Consider the following 21,998-nt stretch of genomic DNA (forward strand, 5'->3'; position numbering starts at 1 on the left):
ATTCGGTCGCGACGAGTGGTTTCCGCAGCTGCTTGGTGGCTGGCATGAGATGTGGGACACTCGGGCCGACCATCGTCTGCCAATATATCATCATATAGACATGCGTCCGTCCCTCCCGTATATGACATGGAACCTGCAGTGGGCGCACACAGAGTTACGGTCTGGGTGACCAGCACTTAGTCCCTGCTAGGGTTGTGCCAAAGGACCTGCCCATACATCATCCACTTGCTCCAGACCTACATCAGCCAGAGGATGGTTACCTGTCGGAGCTCAGGCCAGCTGCCGGAGGAGGGAGAGGTAGGAGACGGGGGTGAGCCAGGGGAGAGGCAGATGCGGCGGAGGGCGCGGGAGGCAGGATCTCGAAGAGGTTCCCCGTCAGAGAGACCCTGACAGCCCGCCAGCTCACGGTGCCGAGGATGCACACCAGACAGTTGGATCATTGTCAGGACCCATGCCTGGTGACTACTTGTCTTTGAGGCCACCTGGGTCACATCACTCAGAGGCCGGGACAAGTCACCAGGGCTCGAGGCCAGAGCCGAGCATTCATTTTGACATCGGCACGTAGTTTCAGATACCTTTCAGCCCATCAGATCTCGGACCACAGCCCGACTACCAGCCCATATTGGATACGCAGGACATGATCGATGTCATGTTGATGATGCCGAACTGGATGATGGGTGCCCTGTAGGGAGGTGATGACGGATTTGGAGATATGTTGACGATGCCACAACAAACCCAGCCATTCTCACAAATGCACACTACACCACCTCAGTCTGCATACTTGCCACGCCGCATCGATACTGATCAGTCTAGCGGGTCATCGTCGACTGCGGATTATGCTACGATGAGGGATCAGATGAGTACTCCAGTGCCTGGCCCGGTCCCTCCACTTGGTCGTGGTTAGTGAGATGTCAGACCACCTCCCTGTGGCACAGGTAGGTGTCTCGATCCTAGGCCACACGGACGACATGCCGGCCCACGTGGTGGGAGGCGAGGGCGGGGTTAGTAGCATCTAGTTCTTTATGATTGTTGTATGAAATTATGATCGTTATACAAATTTTATAAATAGATTACTGATGATGAAAATAGTAGTTATGTATGATATTATATATCACTGCGTTATATATGACGGCGACATACAACTTTTTGAATGACTTATAACATTGTAGTTCATGCACAGAAATAATTTAGTTAACGACATATAACATTATAGTTCATGCAAACATTAATTTATTTAAAACAACTACAATTATCGTTGACTAGAAGATGCCCCTGCATCACCAAGAGGAGTTCAAGTCCTCCGCGTGTGCCCGCTTTGGCGGCACAATCCGCACCGCTTCTCGCCGTTATGCTCAACATCATCCATGTTCTTACGAATCCTGGAGCTCACTGGCCGACCTCTCTTCACTCTCATCGTCCGAGGGTTGGGACGGATTCGAGGACCGTCATACGATGGCCAGTCATCCACGTGTCCTATTGGTCGAAACTCTAATATGTAAATATTGAAGACCGATTCTATGCGGTACACAGGGTGAACAAACCGCCTCCAATCAAGCCTTGCATGAGAGCAAGCTGCAAGCACGTGACGACGAGGAATATAAAGAGCCTGAAAATACCCACAATCACACTTGCACTCATCAAGCAGCACCTGATAATTCTGTTGCCTGGATCTCGGAACTGCCACTAACTCTTCAACCGGGAAGTTTGTCCTGGACCGATCAAACTGGTAAACATTCATCGTGTTCACGTGCTTCGAGTTGAATTCTATAGCCTTCATCAATGTCTACGAGAATTTAGCCCCGACCTGAAGTTGGGCCAATGCCTCAGAACCCTTCCTTGCAAAAAGTTTACCCAAACGAAAATAACTTGACTTAACAAGAGCCGTGTCGGCAAATTGCGGGATCCCTTCATAACAGCATTAATGCACTCGGAGATATTGGTCGTCATGTGACCAAATCGCTGTCCCTCATCATCATATTGTGCCCACTGTGACCGTGGCATTTCTTCAAGCCAGTTTGTAATAGCTATATTTTCGACCCTCAGATGGCCATAATAATGAGCGAACTCACGATGCGACTTCAAGTACGCTGCATTAATAAGAACTTTCTTCAGGTCTTTGTTCCTAAAGTGGGTCATGAAGTTGGGTACAATGTGTCTTGTACAAAATGCTTGGAAGGCATGAGGAGGTTTCCATAAACTCCCTTCGGCATTCAATGCTCCATCAATGGACTTGTGTCTGTCTGAAATCACTAACACCCCTGGTTGTGGTGTAACATGCTCCCATAAGTACGAAAGAAAGATCGACCATGCCTCCTTTGTCTCACCCTCAACAACTGCGAATGCAACGGGTAGAATGTTTGCATTGTCGTCTTACGCTATGGCCATCAACAATGTTCCACCGTATTTACCATATAGGTGGGTGCCATCAATGGAGATAAGTAGCTTGTAATGCTTGAAGGCCTCAACACACGGTGAAAATGTCCAAAAGACTCGATGAAACATCACAGTGTCGGTAGAGGCAGGCCAGGACTGTGTCACTAGTTGCACCAAAGTACCTAAATGGACATACATTAGTCGGCTTTTTGTACACGGCTGAATTATTTAATAGCGAATAACTAAACCGGAAATAAATCTTACCTGGTAAGTACATCTGGATAGAAAATAACCAACGAGGAAGCTCGTTGTATGACTCCTTCCAATCGCCATATATTCTGGCGATGACTCTCTATTTTGGAAGCCAAACCTTTCTGTAGGACGCCATGTAACCAAAGTGATTCTCCACACCTCCTTGTAGAACCCTGATGCTGATTGTTGGATTGGCCTTGACCATCGTGAAAATGTGTTGTGCAATCACTTTCGAATCCAACCTACGATGATCTTTCCCCATCGAAGTTTACATGCAAGTATGAGGACCAGTGTATCTCCTAACCTCCCACCTTTCTTGCTTTCGGTGATATGATATAAGTATGCTCCAATTACAACCGGATCCGAACTGGATACATTGTGCATTGTACCTCCAATGGTCACTCTCTACTATTTTGTACTCAGTAGCCCTCCTGATGCTGTACTGCTTAACTGCCAACATGACTTCTTCCTTGTTCTCAAATTGTTGTCCAACCTCAAACTCCTTGCTTGGGTCTTCTTCAAGACCTCCTTGGGTAAACGACCAATCCGAAGCCATTGCATCAAGATTCAACCTAGTGAAATGATTCGGCCGGTCATATGGTTGAGAAATGGCAGGCTGTGTCAGAGCAATCTGTGTGTCACCGTAGTAGTTAATCTCCTCTTCCTCGTTACCATCATCAGGGATTTTGGGTGGTTCTTCGTCAGCATCGTCTCCATCATCGAGGTTGACTTCATACTGCTCCATCATCGAGTCTCTGATAGCAGAACCGTCATGACTTTCAAGACCGTCATCCATTAAGTCAACGTTACAAACTTCAACATTAGACCCCTCCTGACTACCCTTAGGTGGCATATTTAGATCCACTATCGTCCATCTGATAGTTTGTCTAACAACTCCACTCGTCGGACTATCATCGACAGTATCTACAGATGATCCTCGGCCATCAAAGTCAACAAGAAGCACGTATAATTCCAACAGATGAATATTGGTCCATCGGTTGTGCCACGACCTTATAAGCCGTACGTCCTCGTCGTCGCACAACCGGTACCTAATTCTAAACAATAGAAATATCGCTCACAACGATGGTCTGATAAATATACTAGTTACAGAAGACAAAGACAACGCAACTGTAATATACCTTTTCTAAAACAAATTGCCATCTAATTCGGTCGGATATCTGTAGTAAATTTTTTTCACCCTTTTTTATTCCTGTTGTTCGAGGGATGCAATATCACATTCTTCAAAGCTGTTAAACTGTTGACTTCTGGTGTCATATACGTAATTATTGGTTGGCCCGATCTAAAGACAATTGAACCTTCTTCATCATACACTATTTCACTATCGTAATGAATGGATAACAATGGGTTTCCTGACATCGTAGCTTTGTTAACGGTGAGGAAGAAAGTAATTAGAGAAATTGTGGCTGCTTGATCTCCAATAGGGCTGCTTTTATCTCCGAACTCATCATAGAGTTCGCCGGGAACAGCAAACTCTATATAAATTATAGAGTTCGCTAGGGGGTACGACGAACTTGCTCTTAATCCTAAAAAAAATTGTATTCTTGAAAATAAAGCTGAAAAATCTTTTCTGAGGAGTTAATTAATTATTTTATTTTATAAACAAAAATAATAAAATAACTACTTTATGAAATGAGTAATAAGTTAAAAAAATTCTAGTATTTAAAATTTAAATTAATTTTAATTATCAACATATTTATCTACAAAATAGGAATGTATTTTAATTAAAATTTAATTAAATAATATTATTAATATAATTAGATATTCTTTAAATATTGTCTTTTATTTAACCTTCAGAAAAGAGAGAAAATAAAAAATAAATAACTCTTTTTATTTTTTGAACAATTGATACATAAAAATGGATTTTTAAATTAAATAAATAATAATAAATTCTTAAAAAAATTCAATAAAAATTAAAAGTTAAAAAATAACTAATATTTTTTAATATTATTTGAATTAAAAAATTAATTAAAAACTGAAAATTAAGAGACACCAGACACCTAATATTTTTCTTTTCCTTGTTGTGTTCTTGATAAATATAGTTACACTGCACAAATGTGTCTCAGTATAAAAATGGATACGTAGTAAACCACATGTATGTGTATATCAAAAATAATAATTATACGCTAATTAGTGGTTATCTAATTATATAAATATATGTTATTTAATTTATTGTTACTCAGATTATGTTTTTTATTAATAATAGATGTAAGTTTATTTATTATAATTTGTTGAGTGTGAGTACATAAGGAGTACATAGTATATAAAGTGTAATAACTTTAGATATTTTTAAAGAAATTTTTCATTTTCTTCAACAATGAGAATAACTTATTTTTCTCTCTTTCTTAATATCTCTTTTGTTTCATCAACATGCACTCATTGCTGGATTCGAAGCAGGTAAAGCAGGAAACAAAAAAGAATTATCACTTTTCAGCCCACAATTTGGTATATACCGATGGGCGCTTAGTATGTTCTTTGAAGACGGATCCGTATTGAGGGTTGGAGTATTTATGGCATACGTGCTTTATACCTGTACAGGTCGATATCAAACTTGACAGTGAAAAAGTGCAATGTCCTATGCATTTTTTGGCGTTGGAGAACGTATATGCTCAGAGAGATAAGTTAAATCCTATAATGGATACGAGACCAACGGTTGAACAAGGGAGATTTTGTTAAATTTGACTCTATTATAAAAGTTTATGGTCTTGCATGTGAGGAAGATACAGAAAAATTTGAAGATGATGAAATATTTCTTGACAGTACTCCTTTACCATCTCCTCCTCCTATTAAACGAAAAGAAGAGTTAAAAAAAATCATGGGTGGAAACAATAGGGACTCTTTGATAAAAGACATGGAAAATGACTTGACATCGTATATTTGTATTCAAGTGTTTATGTTACAAAGTTATTTAATAGTTTGACTTTTTAATTGATGATTTAAAAGTGATTGTGAGGAACTATAGTGTACGCTTATGAGATAACATTCTCAGATTGTATGGTAAAAATGTTGACTTTTTTTGTTATGACACCAAATTGAAAGTAATCTTTGTATGAAATTTAGAAAAAAAATTTTCTTCAAAATATCTATCGAGTTATTACACTTTATATAATATGTACTTTTTATGTACTCTCACTAAAAAAATTATAATAAATAAACTTACATTTATTATTGATAAAAAAATAATTTAGGTAACATTTATTTTTAATATATATTTTATATTTTAAATATATTTTTATATTAATGATTAATTTTAGTAACAAATTTTAATATATATAATATAAATAAAAAAATATAACAAATTATCAATAGTGTTCTAGTATGTAAATATATTATAAATTAATACACGCAATGAATAACAATTCGAGTGTGCAATGTGTTCCTTATATTGTGTGTATAATGCGAGAAAAATAGCAAAATGAGAATTAAATAAAAATTTAATTATTATTGATTTGGTAACTTATATCATTTATAAATTTTGTTATATTTTAGTTTAATAGTAATTAAATTTTTATATTTTAATAAAAAATATTTAAAACATTAAAAATTAACTTAAATAATTTAAAATTATTTTATTTTATATTTTTTAATTACTTATAAAATAATTAAATAACATCAAATATATTAAATATATAATTATAAATATTATACATATAAAATTATAGACGATAAATCAAATAAAAGATAGTTTTAAATTATTATCTTCTTATCAATCATTTTTCGTTACAAATTTTTTCCCCCTTAGAAAAATGTCACAATAACAAGGTGTGGTTGGTGTATTTATGCAGCAAAAGAATTAGAATGGGTAAGTATGGTTTTGGTCCCTAAAGTTTTTTGCCAGAATCGAAATCGTTTCTCTTGTAATTTTTGAATTAAAATCGTCATTAACATTTTTTTTGTATTAAAATCGTCTTTTTTAATAAAATTTTTAATTTAATTCCTAAACTACCCCTATTTTAATAAAAAATAAAATTTAAAAAAATAATTAAAAAAACACGTTTTGGGGGAGGGGGCAAAGGAAACGCGTTGGTGGTGGGGGAAAGGAACCGCCGCCGCCACCATCGCCGGTCCGCCCACGAGCCGCCGCCGGAACCACGACCAGAGGAAGACGTCACCGTTCATGCATGCTCCTGCCACCGCGTTGGGGTGGGGGAAAGGAACCACCCAGCCGCCGCGGCCATTCACCTTCTACATCTGCTTCTTTGTGCTTGAATTTGTTGATTTGGCTTTGTGTTGGATTTGTTGATTTGTTGCTTTCTGTTTCTGCTTGTGTTAAATTTGTGTTGGATTTGTTGCTTTTTTGCTTTCTGTTTCTACTTCTCTGGTGGAGGTGGAGGTGGAGGTGGAGGTGGAGGTGGAGGTGAGGGGTGGGGGGAAGGAGAGACGGGGAGGAGTGGGGACGCGGGGTGGGGGTGGAGGTGCGGGGAAGGGAAGACGGGGAGGGGGGTGACGCGGGGTGGGGGTGGGGGTGCGGGGAAGGGAAAACGGGGAGGGGGAGGGGGAGGGAACGCGGGGTGGGGGTGGGGGGAAGGGGAGGCGGGAGGGGAGAGGGGGAAGGGGAAAGGGGGGAGGGGGACGGCGGCGGCGTTGGTGGTGGTGTTGGTGGTGCTGGTGGTGGTGTAGGTGTTGGTGGTGGTGTTGGTGGAGGTTGTGGCGGTGGTGTTGGTGTTGGTGGTGGTGGTGGTGGTGGTGGAGGAAGTAATTATGTTGGTAGTTGTGAGGGTATTTTTGTCCAAAAAAATAAAAAGGACGATTTTAATACGAAAAAAATGTTAAGGACGATTCTAAATCGAAAATTAGATGAGGGACGGTTTTGATTTTTACGCTCAACCTTAGGGACCAAAACAATACTTATCCCAATTAGAATCTATACTTGCAAATGGTGCCTGAGTTGGGGAAGCAACTGCAAGACACAGAGACAAACCATGCAAAAAAATAGATATGCTGGGATCATTTGAGTCCCAAATATATGCATAGGTGTATCTATCTAATTAATAATAATATATAATAGAGTAAAGTATTGTTTTTATCTCCAACGTTTGGGGTAAGTCTCAAAATTGTCCCTAACGTTTCAATCGTCTTATTTAAGTCCTTAACGATTCAAAATTGACTCAATGTTATCCTGCCGTTAGGGATCCGTTAACAGAATTGATGGCAGGACAAAATTGAAACGATTTTGAATCGTTAGGGACTTAAATAGGAAGAAAACATTAGGGACTAAAACGATACAAAGAAATAAATTTTAGTTTTATCCTTCAATAATATCAATTTTTTATTGTACATAATATTCAATTATTTTTTAATCACATATAAGTAAATTATATTTAATCACATTACCTTCATTCTAAATAAATTTTTCTATAATTTTAAACATAAAGTTATAAGTTAATATAAAAATATAAAAAAATTATTTAGAATGAAAGTAGTGTGATTAAGTGTAATTTACTTAGATGTAATTAAAAAATAATTGAATACTATATACAATAAAAAATTGATATTATTGAAGGATAAAACTAAAATTTATTTCTTCACAAGGTTTGGAGTCGATTTCTTCTATCGCTATACCCTTTCTTTGTATATATGTATGTATATATGTATGTATGTATATGCTTTACATTACAATATAATTATTGTTCACAAGATAGAAATGTTCAATAGGGATTTCTTGCCAAATGGTGCAACTAAATAATCATCATAGATCAGAAAACATAAATAGGAAAGCGGAATACCTTGTGTTGAGTTTGGAAAATTTATATTTAATTAAATAATGATCAAACATTATTAAAAATGTAAAGGAGGAAATTATTTAAATTATTAAGAATTTTATTTAATAATTTTCAATAGGTTGTTTGATGATTTTTGTTCAAGTGTACAGGAAAACAACCTAATTTTAATAGTGGGCCAAATTTCAATCAAGTCCATTTTTGAATATGAAACATTCAGTCTTGAGCAAAACTAATTAAATCAAGTGGATGAACAAAGAAAAAAAATCAAAGGAGCCCAAGTCCCTCAAAGCCCATCATAAATTGAAGAAAGAAACAAATGGCTCAAGGATTTCATGCAAGCTTCGGTTGCCTTGGTAACTGGAAATTAAAATCTAATTTGATTTAATCAAAAGGAAGCTTCCTCAAGAAGCCAAAAGTCTCACACGTTATTTTTTGTCTTGGAAAATGGAAGTGAGAATTCAATTGAGTTTAATTTGCTTTGAATGCTTCCTTCGAAAGTTTCTTTTTCTCTCTCCTCTCTCTCTTTGCTTTCGGTCACTTCAATCCATCAAAGAAGAAGATGGAAGAAAAAGTAAAGTCACAGAGAATAGCCAAGAAAGATATTTGCCATTGAAGGAATGATTTGAAGAAAAGCTTCAAGACTTTCGTTGCCAAAAGTAGAAGCAAATCTGCCTCTGTTAGGAAGAAGATCTAACTTGATAAAAGTTCATTTCCATTTTTGTTCATCAAAGAAAGAAGATAGCTTCTGAAGTCTCAAGTAGGAAGAAGCAAAAATGGAAAACCTGAAGCACTGGTGCGGAATTTATAACCCACAAACTAACCGGCAAGTGCACTGAGTCGTACCAAGTAATACCTCAGGTGAGTGAGTGTCAATCCCACGACGATTGATGGACTAAGCAACAATAGTTAAGTGATGTACTTTGTTAGACAAACAGAAAATAGTGTTGAGAGTTCAAATGCATCAAACAGTAATTTAGAGAATCAGAAAACAAGCAGTAAATTGATGTGAATAATATATGGAGAAATAGTTAAGGCTTCAGAGCTATCTATCTTCCTGATTCACTTTTCTTACTAACTATTTTAATCATGTAAGATTCTGTTCATGGCAAACTATATATGACTAAACCCTAATTCCTTAGACCTTTTTAGTCTCCTCTAACCTTCATCAACTGCCAATTCCTTGGTCACTTAATTCCAATTAGAGGGTGAAGTTCAATTCTAGTTTATGTGCCACAGAAACCCTAATTACCCAAATATAAGAAGATTATATGTCACGTATCCCGTTAAGTCCAGATAATTAGAAGTTTAGGAGAAATTGTTTTCAAGCTGTTGTTCAAGTAAAGAGCTTTTCCAAGTTATACAAGAACCCAATTAGAACAAGGGTCATACTTTCGTTCCACCCAGATTCATAAGATAAAGAATGAAAATAATTCTTGAAATAAAAATCAGTACATGAATTAAAATAGAAAAATAATATTATCAATCCATACAATAGATAGAGCTCCTAACCTTAACAATGGAGGTTTAGTTGCTCATGGTTCAGAGAGAAAACTAGGATTCAGAAAAACTGTAAATTACGGAATGAGGTAGAAGAGAAAAGAATAGCCCGAAGGGCTGCTTCTTTTTTCTTTTATATCTAATCCTAATTAATGTAAAAATATATTTCCTAAAACTAAATAATATCTTTTCCTAATTATAAATAAAATAAAATTTAATCAAAATTTGCAAAGCCTTCATGTGTAGTGCATCCTGGGACAAGTGGGGACCATTGGCTTCATTAAGGGTGGCGCCAAACTTGGAAGAATCCAAGTTTGGCATGAACTAGGCAGAGGGTTCTTCCTTGGAATTGTTGGGTGTGGTGCCAAACTTGGAAGGATCCAAGTTTGGCATGGAGGTTGTGCGTAGCATCCCTTAAGCTTTCTTGTTGTGGCGCCAAACTTGAAGTTCTTCAAGTTTGGCATGGAGGTGGCAGCATTGCTTTCTCTTGGGACTTCTTTGCCAACGCCAATCTCAAGTTTGGCGTGGAGTCTTGCGTGAAACTTCCCTTTGGAGCCCTTGAGTGGTGCCAAACTTGAGCTTTCTCAAGTTTGGCGTGGAAGAGGCTGAATGCATTCCTTGATCTTTCTAGGTTAGCACCAAACTTGAGGTTTCTCAAGTTTGGCTTCAACCTGGAAGCAAGCAATTCTCTCCACTCTTCATCCTTGGCGCCAAACTCGAGGTTTCTCAAGTTTGGCTTCAAATCCTTATTCTGCTGTGGCTTCGTTTCTTCACGATAATTCTGTCAAATTTGTCCAAAACGCTACCTAAAATACACAGAATTACACACAACTCAAAGTATCATTCATAGTGGCTAAAATACATTAAATCTTGATAAAACTTAGCAATTCAAATGTAAATTCACTAGGAAAAGATAGAAAAGATGCTCACGCATCAAGCACTCCTGGGTCAGAAGCCCATCAACGATTAGAATCCATTCTTGGGGCCAAAGTCAAGATCAATGGCCAAGATGGAAGAAGCTTGAAGAAAAGGGTTGAGAAAGATGAGGTAAGCTTGCATGCATCAGCCTCGGTTCTCTCATCTCTCTCTGTTCAAAGCTGCTGCTACTCAAGATAGGAGGGGAGATTGCTGGGTTAGGGTTTCAACTATGGAAGCTTCCCCTTCTATATTAACGGTGAATGGCCAAGGGTTGAGATCAAGGAGAGTAAGTGAAAGCACAGAGTTCTCATAGCTACCCGAGCTTCCTGAGTTCTTCTCCTTCAATGATGTTCATTTTGTTTTCTTTTTCTTAGTTTTGTCTGTCTGAGTCTCATGGTGAAAAAGGTAAACATGGTGAGGTTTGTAAGAAAAAGCCAGTGAGAGAAAAAAGACAGTGATCAAAATTAGAGAAAAAGTCATAGATGTCTCGGAGTTTCTTTGTACATCTTTCTGTTGTGTTTCATGATCCTGTGGAGATTCCCTTGCAAGTTGGGTTAGCACTTTGCAGTTGAAAGCTAGGTTTTGAGTCCTAGTCAAATTCAGATTGGGTGTAGAATCTGGATTTGTTCCAGATAGGAATGGGTAGTTCCTAGGAAAAATTTGGTGCTTGTAATGTTGTGAAAACATAGTGAAATTCCATCATTATTGTGATGGAGACTGGATGTAGGCTACATTGCACCTAGTAGCTGAACCAGGATATATCTGATATTATTTCTTCTTCCCTACTCCTTTCTCAGTTTCTGGTTATTAGGAGACAAAAACAAAAGTGTCTCTCAACTCGGCACGAGTCAAAACAAAAGTGTCTCTTAACTCGGCACGAGACAAAAATTGAAATATCTTCTGAAGTTTCTTTAAAAGGCAGAAATCAATATTCAGCAAAAAGGGGTTAAGATCCAACCTCCTCTTCTCTTAGCCAGTGATTACTATCAATTGGTATCTGAGCTTGGTCTTAAAGAGATCAAGCTTTGCAGCTTGGAGAAAAGATCCTGATGGAGATCAACTGTGGTTCAAATCTGGTGGCCTTTACTCTGATAGAAGGGCAATCAAGCAATAGACCCACATTCTTCAATGGAAAGAACTACAGATACTGGAAAGAAAGAATGAAAATTTTTGTTCAGTCAGTAGATTACAGGCTTTGGAAGATAATCCTAGAAGGTCCACAATTTCCAACCACAACAGGAGCTGATGGTGTGGTTGTTCCCAAAGTTGAGGCTGATTGGAATGAAGATGACAGAAAGAAAATAGAGCTCAATGCCAAAGCTGTCAACTTGCTCAACTGTGCTGTTAGCTTCGAAGAATACCGACGGGTATCAAGATGCACAACAGCAAAGGAAATATGGGACAAGTTCCAAGTTACTCATGAAGGCACAACCCAAGTCAAAAGATCCAGAATAGACATGCTAAACAGGAAATACGAAATATTCTCAATGAAGGAAGGACAAACGAATCATGAAATATTTAAAAAATTCAACATTATCATCACTGGCTTGGATGCTATGGGAATCAGACATTCAGAATCTGTGCTTGTGAGGAAAATATTGAGATGTCTCGCTAAAGAGTGGGAAATCAAGGCGATAGTAATAGCTCAGAGTAGTGGCATTGATGAAATGACCTATGATGATCTGAGTGAAAACTTATTTGAAAAAAGATACCAAAAAGAAAAGAGTTGCTCTCAAATTCGTCACTGAATCTTTGGATGATGAATTTAGCGATGATTTATCTAACGATGATTTTGTTTTGTTTGCTAAGAAATTCAGGAGAATAATGAAGTAAAAGGAACGAAACAAAGGAGGCAGTTCAAGAAAACCTAAGAGGGACTTAAGCAATGTCATTTGCCACAACTGTAAAGAAGCTGGGCATTACAAGTTTGACTGCCCAAAGCTGAAGAAAGAAGACAAGCCGAAAAGAGAAAAGAAGAAGGGACTCATGGCGTCTTGGAAAGACTTGGAAAATGACTCTAAAGATGAAGATGAATCTGAGACTAAATGAAAAAATCAGATGCTTCTTAAATGAAAACTGTGATCTTGAATCTCAAGTTACCATTCTAAAAGCAGAAAATGATTTTCTCAAAGATAAATTAAGGAAAGTCGAAACTGCTGTTGATCTTGTTGAAGAAAATAAGCAGCTAAAGACTAAAATTAAGAGTAGTTAATACCATCATTCTGTGATTGCAAATCTAAATTATTTTGAGGAAAATGAAAGGTTGCATAAAGAGGTAAAAAGATTGAAAGAAGATCTGACTAAATTTGTTTCATGTTCAGAAAATTTAAATAATCTTTTGGCCAGTCAAAAACCTCTTGAAAAAGCTGGGTTGGATTTTCATAAAAATTCAAAAACTATTTTTGAAAATTTCCCATTAGCTAATATGGCTTCCACTTCGGATGACATTATATTTCAAAATCCAACCAACCTGAAAAAGAAAAGTAACCTAAAAGGTTTTGTAGATTATGCAATCGGGATGGTCACTTTCCTATTCAATGTTTCATAAGTGAAAGAATGGTTGGAGATAAAATTTATAAGATTGTTGGAAACTATAATGGCTTGGGACAAATAAGATGGTTTGACATAAAAGGATCCAAAAAGATTTGGATACCTAAGGTCACTTAAGCTTTTTATAGGTTTGCCTAGCATCCAAGAGAAAAGACAACATGTGGTATATGGATAGTGGATGCTCTAGGCATATGACCGGAAAGTCAACATTCTTCATCAAGCTTGATGAATATGATGGAGGATTTGTTACTTCTGGTGACAATGGAAAAGGAAAAATTGTGGCTATAGGTAAAGTGGGTAAGAATTTTTATTCTTTTATAAATGATGTCTTGATTGTTGATGGTTTGAAGCATAATCTTCTAAGCATTAGCCAACTTTGTGATCTTGGATACTTAGTTATTTTTAGAAGATTGGATTGCTTAGTTGTTTGTGAAAAATCAGGTGATATTTTGTTTGAGGCAAAAAGATGCAACAATGTGTATGGACTTACTCTAGAGGATTTAAAAGATCAAAATGTAACATGTTTTACCTCTATTGAATCTGAAAAATGGCTTTGGTATAAGAAATTAGGACATATAAGCATGTATCAAATTTCTAAGCTTGTCAAGAAAAATTTGGTTAGAGGAATTCCAAATATCAAATTTGATAAAGATATTACTTGTGAAGCTTGTCAATTAGGCAAACAAGTAAAATCTTCTTTTAAAACCAAAAATGGAATTTCTACTAAAAGACCATTAGAGATGTTGCATATTAATCTTTTTGGTCCCACTAGAACTCAAAGTTTGGGAGGTAAACACTATGGTTTGGTAGTGGTTGATGACTATTCAAGATATGGTTGGGTTCTTTTCTTGGCTCATAAAAATGATGCTTTTCATGCCTTTTCTTCACTTTGAAAAAAGACTCAAAACGAAAAGGATTTACAAATTGCCCACATTAGAAGTGATCACGAAAAAGAATTTGAAAATCAAAATTTTGAAAACTTTTGTGATGATTTTGGAATTGCTCATAACTTCTCATGCCCGAGAACACCTCAACAAAATGGGGTTGTTGAAAGAAGGAATAGAAGCCTTCAAGAAATGACAAGGACAATGCTTTGTGAAAATGATGTTCCAAAATTTCTGTGGGACAAAGCTGTAAATACAGCTTGTTATATCCTAAATAGAACAATCATAAGAAAAGGCTTGAAGAAAATCCCATATGAGCTTTGGAAAGGAACTCCTCCTAATGTCAAGTACTTTCATGTTTTTGGATGCAAATATTTTGTACTTAACAATAAAGAAAATCTTAGTAAATTTGATCTAAAATCATATGAATGAATGTTTGTAGGGTACTCAACCACTAGCAAAGCATACATATAGAGTTTACCTTAAAGAACATAGAACTATTGAGGAGTCCATGCATGTATCTTTTTGTGATACTAACTCTATACCTAGTGCTATCTTAGATGATGATGATGCAGGAAGTGAAACTGAAGCAAGACCTCATCAAGATCAAACAAATTCCAAATCTGTCCCAGATGCTGAAATTGTTAGTCCAGAAACTTCTCCTCAGAACGGTGGAGACATTTTCATTTTGTCTCCTGACCAAGTCAGAGAATCCAGAACAGAGAGCTCAACTGAAACTTGTCAAGGCAAAATCTCCTCTCAAAAGTCTCATGAATGAAAATTTTTGAAGGATTACCCTCATGAATTCATCATTGGTGATCCTTCACAAGGCATAACCACAAGATCCTCAAGAAAGAAGCAAGCGGATGCAAGCAACGTTGCCTTCTTGTCCCAAATGGAACCTCTCAATGTAAAGCAAGCTCTAGAAGACCCCTCATGGGTGAAAGCCATGGAAGATGAGCTGTCCCAATTTGAGAAAAACAAGGTTTGGACACTTGTACCGTACACCAATGGTAAGAAGGTAACCGGTACTAAGTAGATATTCAAAAACAAATTGGGTGAGGATGGTTGTGTTGTTCGTAATAAGGCTAGATTAGTGGCCCAAGATTACGATCAAGAGGAAGGCATTGACTTTGATGAGTCATTTTCTCCGGTAGCAAGAATGGAAGCAATTCGGTTGCTTATTGCCTATGCTGCCCATAAAGATTTTAAAATATTTCAAATGGATGTCAAATATGCCTTTCTTAATGGTTTTATAGATAGGAAAGTATTTGTGGCTCAACCCCCCCGGTTTTGAAAACAAAGATTTTTCAAATCATGTTTTTAAACTATCAAAGGCTTTTTATGGCCTTAGGCAAGCACCTAGAGCTTGGTATGAAAGGCTTAGTGCCTTCTTGTTGGAAAATAATTTTCAAAGGGGTACTACCGATACTACTTTGTTTATAAAAGAATCTAATGATGATATCTTACTTGTCCAAGTTTATGTGGATGACATTGTGTTTGAATCGGCCAATGAATCCTTATGTGAAGAGTTTGGAAAACTAATGACTAGTGAGTTTGAAATGAGTTTGATGGGAGAATTAACTTTCTTTCTTGGTCTTCTAATCAAACAAACTCCTAGTGGTATCTTTATTCACCAAGAAAAATATGCCAAAGAGTTAATCAAGAAATTTGGTTTAGAAAATTCCAAACCAATGGAAACCCCAATAAATCCAAACACTAAACTTGAGAATGATGAAAAAGGCAAAGATGTGGATGAAACAAGGTATAGAGGAATGATAGGATCACTTGTGTATCTTACATCCTCTAGGCCGGATATTGTTCAAAGTGTAGGTGAGTGTTCTAGATTTCAATCTCACCCAAAAGAATCCCATCTTTCGTTCGTTAAGAGAATCATTCAATACATTAAAGGCACATGTGATCTTGGCTTGTGGTATCCAAAGTCTAATGAGTTTTGTGTAGTAGGGTTTTGTGACGCAGATTATGTGGGAGACCGAGTGGATAGAAGAAGCACTTCCGAAATGTGCTGCTTCCTTAGAAGTTCCCTCAACATGTGGTCAAGCAAGAAACAAGCCACTGTTGCACTATCCACGGCTGAAGCCGAATAAATATCCGCGGCTGCTTGTTGCTCTCAACTCTTATGGCTTAAAACTTAATTGGAAGATTACAAATTGAAAATCAAAAGTATACCTTTGTTTTGTGACAATATGAGTGCAATAAACATTTCAAAAAATCTTGTACTGCACTCTAGAACCAAGCACATTGAAGTACGATATCATTTTATTAGGGAACATGTGCAAAAGAGTACTATTGATATCCAATTTGTAAAATCCGAAGAGCAACTTGCTGACATTTTCACTAAACCACTGTGTGAAGACAGATTTTGTTCATTGAGAAATAGTTTAGGGATGATAGACTTAAGTTCTGTTGAATAAATGTTGTATTTCATGCCTCTGTGTGTTTTTGTCTCGTAGGCAGCAGGGAGACAAATCTGAGCAAGTGATAAATATTTCATAAAAAGGAAGACAAGAAATCTGGTACTTTGGACCTGAGCCATTTCAACCACCTCTGGACCTATTCCATGATATGGGCTCTTTATTGTTTTGGTATCATATTGTTAAAAAAAATAAAATTAAAAATAAAAGGGGGTTTCACATCATATTTTTTAAAAAAGGCTTTGTCAAATCATACCTTCTTACGTCATAACTTCTGACTACTTTTCATGGAGAGTCTTTTCGGTTGTCATGTTTTTAATTTTAAATTAATTTTGAAAACCGTTTTCATTAAAGGCTTTTGTTTTTAAAGGAGAAAGTTTCCCTATGCATTAATGGTGGTCATTTACTCATAACCTCTCTCTCCACTTTCCTTACTCTTCGCCACTTCCTTCATATTCTCTGTTTTTATTTCTTTTCTTTCAAGATGAGAAAGAAACTTCCCACAAGAAGGAGTAACCGAACATCAATCCCTCCCAAAAATCCTCCATCCTCCAAACAGCCTCAATCTCATACTCACATTCACATACACTCACACTCATCTTCTTCACCCTCTTCACATTCCTCTAAGTCTATAGCGCGTAAAGTTATATATCCAAAGGGTTCAACTCCAAGAAAGGAAGCGGCCTCATCTCAAAAGAAAGGTTCAAAGGGAAACGAGACAATGCACGAAGATGATGACTCTCCATCTCCTCCTCCACATCACTCTCCACCACCACGGCGCTCCACCCCTCATCCCTCGGGTTGCTCTGCCCCCTCTCAGCGTTTAAGGCGCTCTACTCTTCACAACACCAAAGAACCCCCGAATCTTGACTCCCTAGACTTCAAGAATAAGTTTGGTAAAAGTCATTCTCACTATGACCCTCATCGTTTCATCTCCTGTGCAGCATATGAGTTTCATTCTCAAGTCTTGGTAAATCGAAAATTATTTGCCTCTTTTGTTGTTGATTTAGAAGCACTTGCTGAAAAAAGAATTGATTTTAAAACAAAATTTCATGATTTAAAATGGACACCCATTTTCAAAATCAGAAAACCGGTTTATCCTAACTTGGTATGTGAGTTTTATGCAAACCTGATTTTTCATGAGGGTGAACTCTATTCTTATATTAAAAATACTCATCTTACTCTGAGTCATGAACCCATCAGTGCTGCCCTAGGATATGAGGATGAGGGGGCTAGGGCCTTCATGTAAGGAAAATGGGATCACCATGTTGGTATTTCCCTTCAAGACACCCTGGCTCGTGTGTGTAAAAATGTTTCTTCTTTGGATGGTACCACACTCACCCACAAAGCCCTCGGACCTATTAGGGCTCTACTACACCGAATCATTACCCACATAATCATGCCACAAAGTGGTTCTATCAAAGGGTAACTGTTTGTGACACACTTGTGCTATATGCTCTTTTGAATTCTGCTCCTATTTCATTTGCATATCTCATGATTAGGCACATGTGGGATTGTGTTCGAAGTGACAAAAAATGTATTCTGTCTTATGGCATGTTTTTGACTTGTGTGTTTGAGTACTTTAATATTGATCTCAGTAATGAGTCTGTGGAGAATAGGATTTCTATGATCAAGTGTGGAGGTGTACCCGAATCTGCTAAAGAAAAAAGGGCCAAAGGTTCAAAGGCATCTGTGTTTTCTGAAAGTGAAGATGAAAGTCTCCTGTCTGCTGAAACCTCTGATAAACATCGGTTCTCAGAAATGGTAAAGGATGTCGTCACATAATTCTCCAAGATGTCCAATCTTATGGTAAAATCTTACAAAGACGTTAGAAAGCATGCGTTTGAAAATGAGAAAGCTTGGACTAAATCTCATGAACGAGTGAATTTGCTTCTTAAACATTTGGAATCTGTTGATAAGGACATGGCCAATTCTGAAGGAGAAGAAGACATTCTTGAATCTGAATCCAACTCTTCTATTTATTTTGCTATCTTTCAACTTGTTTCAGTTGAACACTTTTTTTTTTTTTTGGATGACTGTACTCAATACTTAACTTTGATACTGTTTATGCTTTAATTATTATGAAATGCATTTTTCTAGTCTCTTTTATTTGCAGGTGTCCCTCTTTGATGACAAAAGAGGGAGAAAAACAAACAACAAAAAGGAAGAAAAAGGGCTAAATTAAAATTATTTTGTTTCAACAATTGGCTACCCTAATTTGATGCATTCTGTTTCATATTTTATGCTCTATTTTTGTTCTGTTTTAATCTTTATTTTGAGCACTTTAAGTTAATAGATTAACTTGAGCCTTGATTATTGATAAACTTATTTGCTCAAGTGCATTTGTGCTGACTAGATCGTGGAAGTTTATTAAAGTGTTTGCTAAATTTTTTTGAAAATCTGGCTCTGTTTTAAAGGTTCTATTTTTTTGAAAATTTTATCTTCTGGAACTCTTTTGAGTTTGTATACAGATTTTGCTTCCTTAAATATTTGGTTGAATCAGTTTTAATAATGTTTGTCATCAAGAGAGAGATTGTTGAGTTTGAAAAACTTATATTTAATTAAATGATGATCAAACATTATTAAAATATAAAGTAAGAAATTATTTAAATTATTAAGAATTTTATTTAATAATTTTCAATTGGTTGTTTGATGATTTTTATTCAAGTGTGCAGGAAAACAACCTATTTTCAATAGTGGGCCAAATTTCAATCAAGCCCATTTTTGAATATGAAACATTTATCTTTGGGCAAAACTAATTAAATCAAGTGGCTGAATAAAGAAAGGAAACCAAAGGAGCCCAAGTCTCTCAAAACCCATCATAAATTAAACAAAGAAATAAATGGCCCAAGAATTTCATGCAAGCTTCAGTTGTCTTGGTAACTGAAAATTAACATCTAACAAATGTAATAACTCGTGCCATGCACGTGATAAAATTGAAATTATAATTTTAAATTATTTTATTAAAATTAATTTGAATTGTAATAATTTAATTAATAAATAAGTAATATAATGTGCATTATTCATTTTTTTTTAAAATATGGTATTAAATGTATTAAGAAGAAAGTAGGTATTAAGTATATAAGAATTATGTTTGAATTAAGAATTCTCTAAATGAAATTATCCCGTTTAAAATATTTAAATTATGATTTCAATCATAAATTATAATTATGATTTAAAAAAATTTCGTCGATATGATATTACATTTTTTTCCACTTTACTATCAATATATTGATATTGCAAGTCTAAATTACAATATTTTACTGAATCTTGACTAAAAAAGAAAATAGTTATGTAACACCCTAACTCTTAGCACGTCATGATCGTACTAAAAATAAGGTATTACTAATCTACTTTTCTTATTTACTATTTAATATTAAGCCTTTAGTTCGATATCGCGTTTCAATTTTTAAGAAAATGCCTGAAAAGTTTGCTTTTACTAATTAAAATCATATATCAAAGATCCTCAAGCAATACTAATCACATAGTTATTAATAATAATAAATATCATACAACAGAATTCAAATAAAACTCAGTTACAACTCCTATCCCTCTATATAGAATAAAATCTTAAATAATAAGGGCGAGGGAATTCTATGAAAGCAACTCAACACATAAATTTAACTCAAATAAGGCTAATATTCGCCCGCGACTTCAAACTGAATCTTTGAACCTGTGTCACTGAAAGGGGAAAATATTTTGGGGTGAGAACAAACCACGCGTTCTCAGTAGGAATGGGAATGCCGTAGAGTAATGAAATAAAATACAAATAATTAATTTTACTAAATAAAGCTATATTTTTATCAAACATTTTGAAAATACTTTTTACTATTACTTTATATAATTAATTATCTTCTTTAAATTCCCGAACTTAAGATAAATCTCAATTACAACCTCAGTTCTCAGTCACCTCAATACACAAACTAATAGCATAGGAAACAGATCAGCACACAAACAAATAGCAACAAGATAAATAGCACAATCACATAGAGACAAGATAAGTAAACACAATCAAATGCAAATGTGCAAACAATGATGATGCATGTTTAGTCCTATCGCAGGTAATGAGCTCATTTGTCGGTTTCGACCTGCACCCGACGCAATCCGACTCGCAAGTCAGATAAAGCATTCCAGCGGCATAACCTCTGCAAGTTTCTACTTCTTGCAGGCGCTGATTCTCCAATTGAAGTATGCCGAACATGACCTCTGCAAGTACTTGCAGGCGCTGATTCTCCAGCTGAAGCATGTGCCACTTTCTCCTAGAAGCCATTCCATACACACGGGCATCCCCGCACAATCATTCACACATAAAGCCCACGGCTTAACATTTTCACATTAGCACCCTAACTAGTTACTTTCCATCACCCTCTCGTGACCTTTTATTCATTTCATAATCACAGGTATCGTGTTCTCTTTCCTCTTTCCTTCTTTCTCTTAACAAACCGAACTCAAATAATAACTTGAAACAAAATCTATTCTAAAAAAAACTGAATTGTAAAACCTTATAATTTCTTAATAAATCAAGCTAAAAATAAAATTTTCTGTAATAAATCGAAATCAAATAGTTTTCAATAATTAGAACGTTTTCTTTAAAGCTAGCCACTTTTATTTTAATAAAATTAAGAGATTTTTTAAAATAACAATGACTTTTCGTATATTTTTACAAAAATTGGACAGCATCTTCCTTTAAAATTAGACTTCATCACCCGTTCCGGGTCCCAACCGAACCATTCTCAACTCTTTTTCAATCGTTTCCAATAACTCAATTCAATACCAACAAATCAAACCAAGACCAATCTCACCAGTTAATCACTCACAACAAAACCAGTCATAATCACAGCCACAATTCAACCAATTTCGTCACATTCAATTATATTCACAATCACCAACAATCTCAATTTCATCAATTTTCATCAATTAATCAAACGAGACATTTATAAATTATTTGCAGTTACTCACTAAACATTAATGGCATTCGTAAATTAAAACAGTTAATTTCAAAATAAAACCCCCTACCTCCATACGGAACCAAAATAACAAAAGCTCCGGAGAAACTTTCTAATCGAGCTGCTGAAAAGAAAAGTGTCAGAAATCGCCTGCGTCTCCTAGAACTCCAATTGGCTGAACTCAAAGAAAAGAGGAGCTACGTCACCATCAATTTCTACCGGACAAAAATAACGCCAACGTGTAGAGGAGGAGAATACGAACATTTTTACCGGATTAGATTTTTTATTGGAGTTACGGATCATAAGAAAATTGGAGTTAAAAGTCACGGTTCCATGGAAGTTTCTTGGTTGCTCTCTCTCTCGATCCTTTCTTTTCTTTTTCTTGTATGATTCGGTGATGAG

At 36.1% G+C, this 21,998-nt stretch overlaps 1 long non-coding RNA gene across 1 annotated transcript; it reads right to left on the bottom strand.

Moving 5' to 3' along the window:
- Window positions 1-20,113: 20,113 nt before the first annotated feature.
- LOC112740335 (uncharacterized) lies at window positions 20,114-21,998 on the bottom strand. Its single transcript, XR_003171092.2, has 2 exons — window positions 21,667-21,998; window positions 20,114-20,331 (listed from the first exon to the last, which is right to left on the bottom strand). It is a non-coding gene; the product is annotated as an uncharacterized lncRNA (long non-coding RNA).

This window comes from Arachis hypogaea, chromosome 14 (assembly GCF_003086295.3).
Source record: "Arachis hypogaea cultivar Tifrunner chromosome 14, arahy.Tifrunner.gnm2.J5K5, whole genome shotgun sequence".
Lineage (NCBI taxonomy): Eukaryota > Viridiplantae > Streptophyta > Magnoliopsida > Fabales > Fabaceae > Arachis > Arachis hypogaea.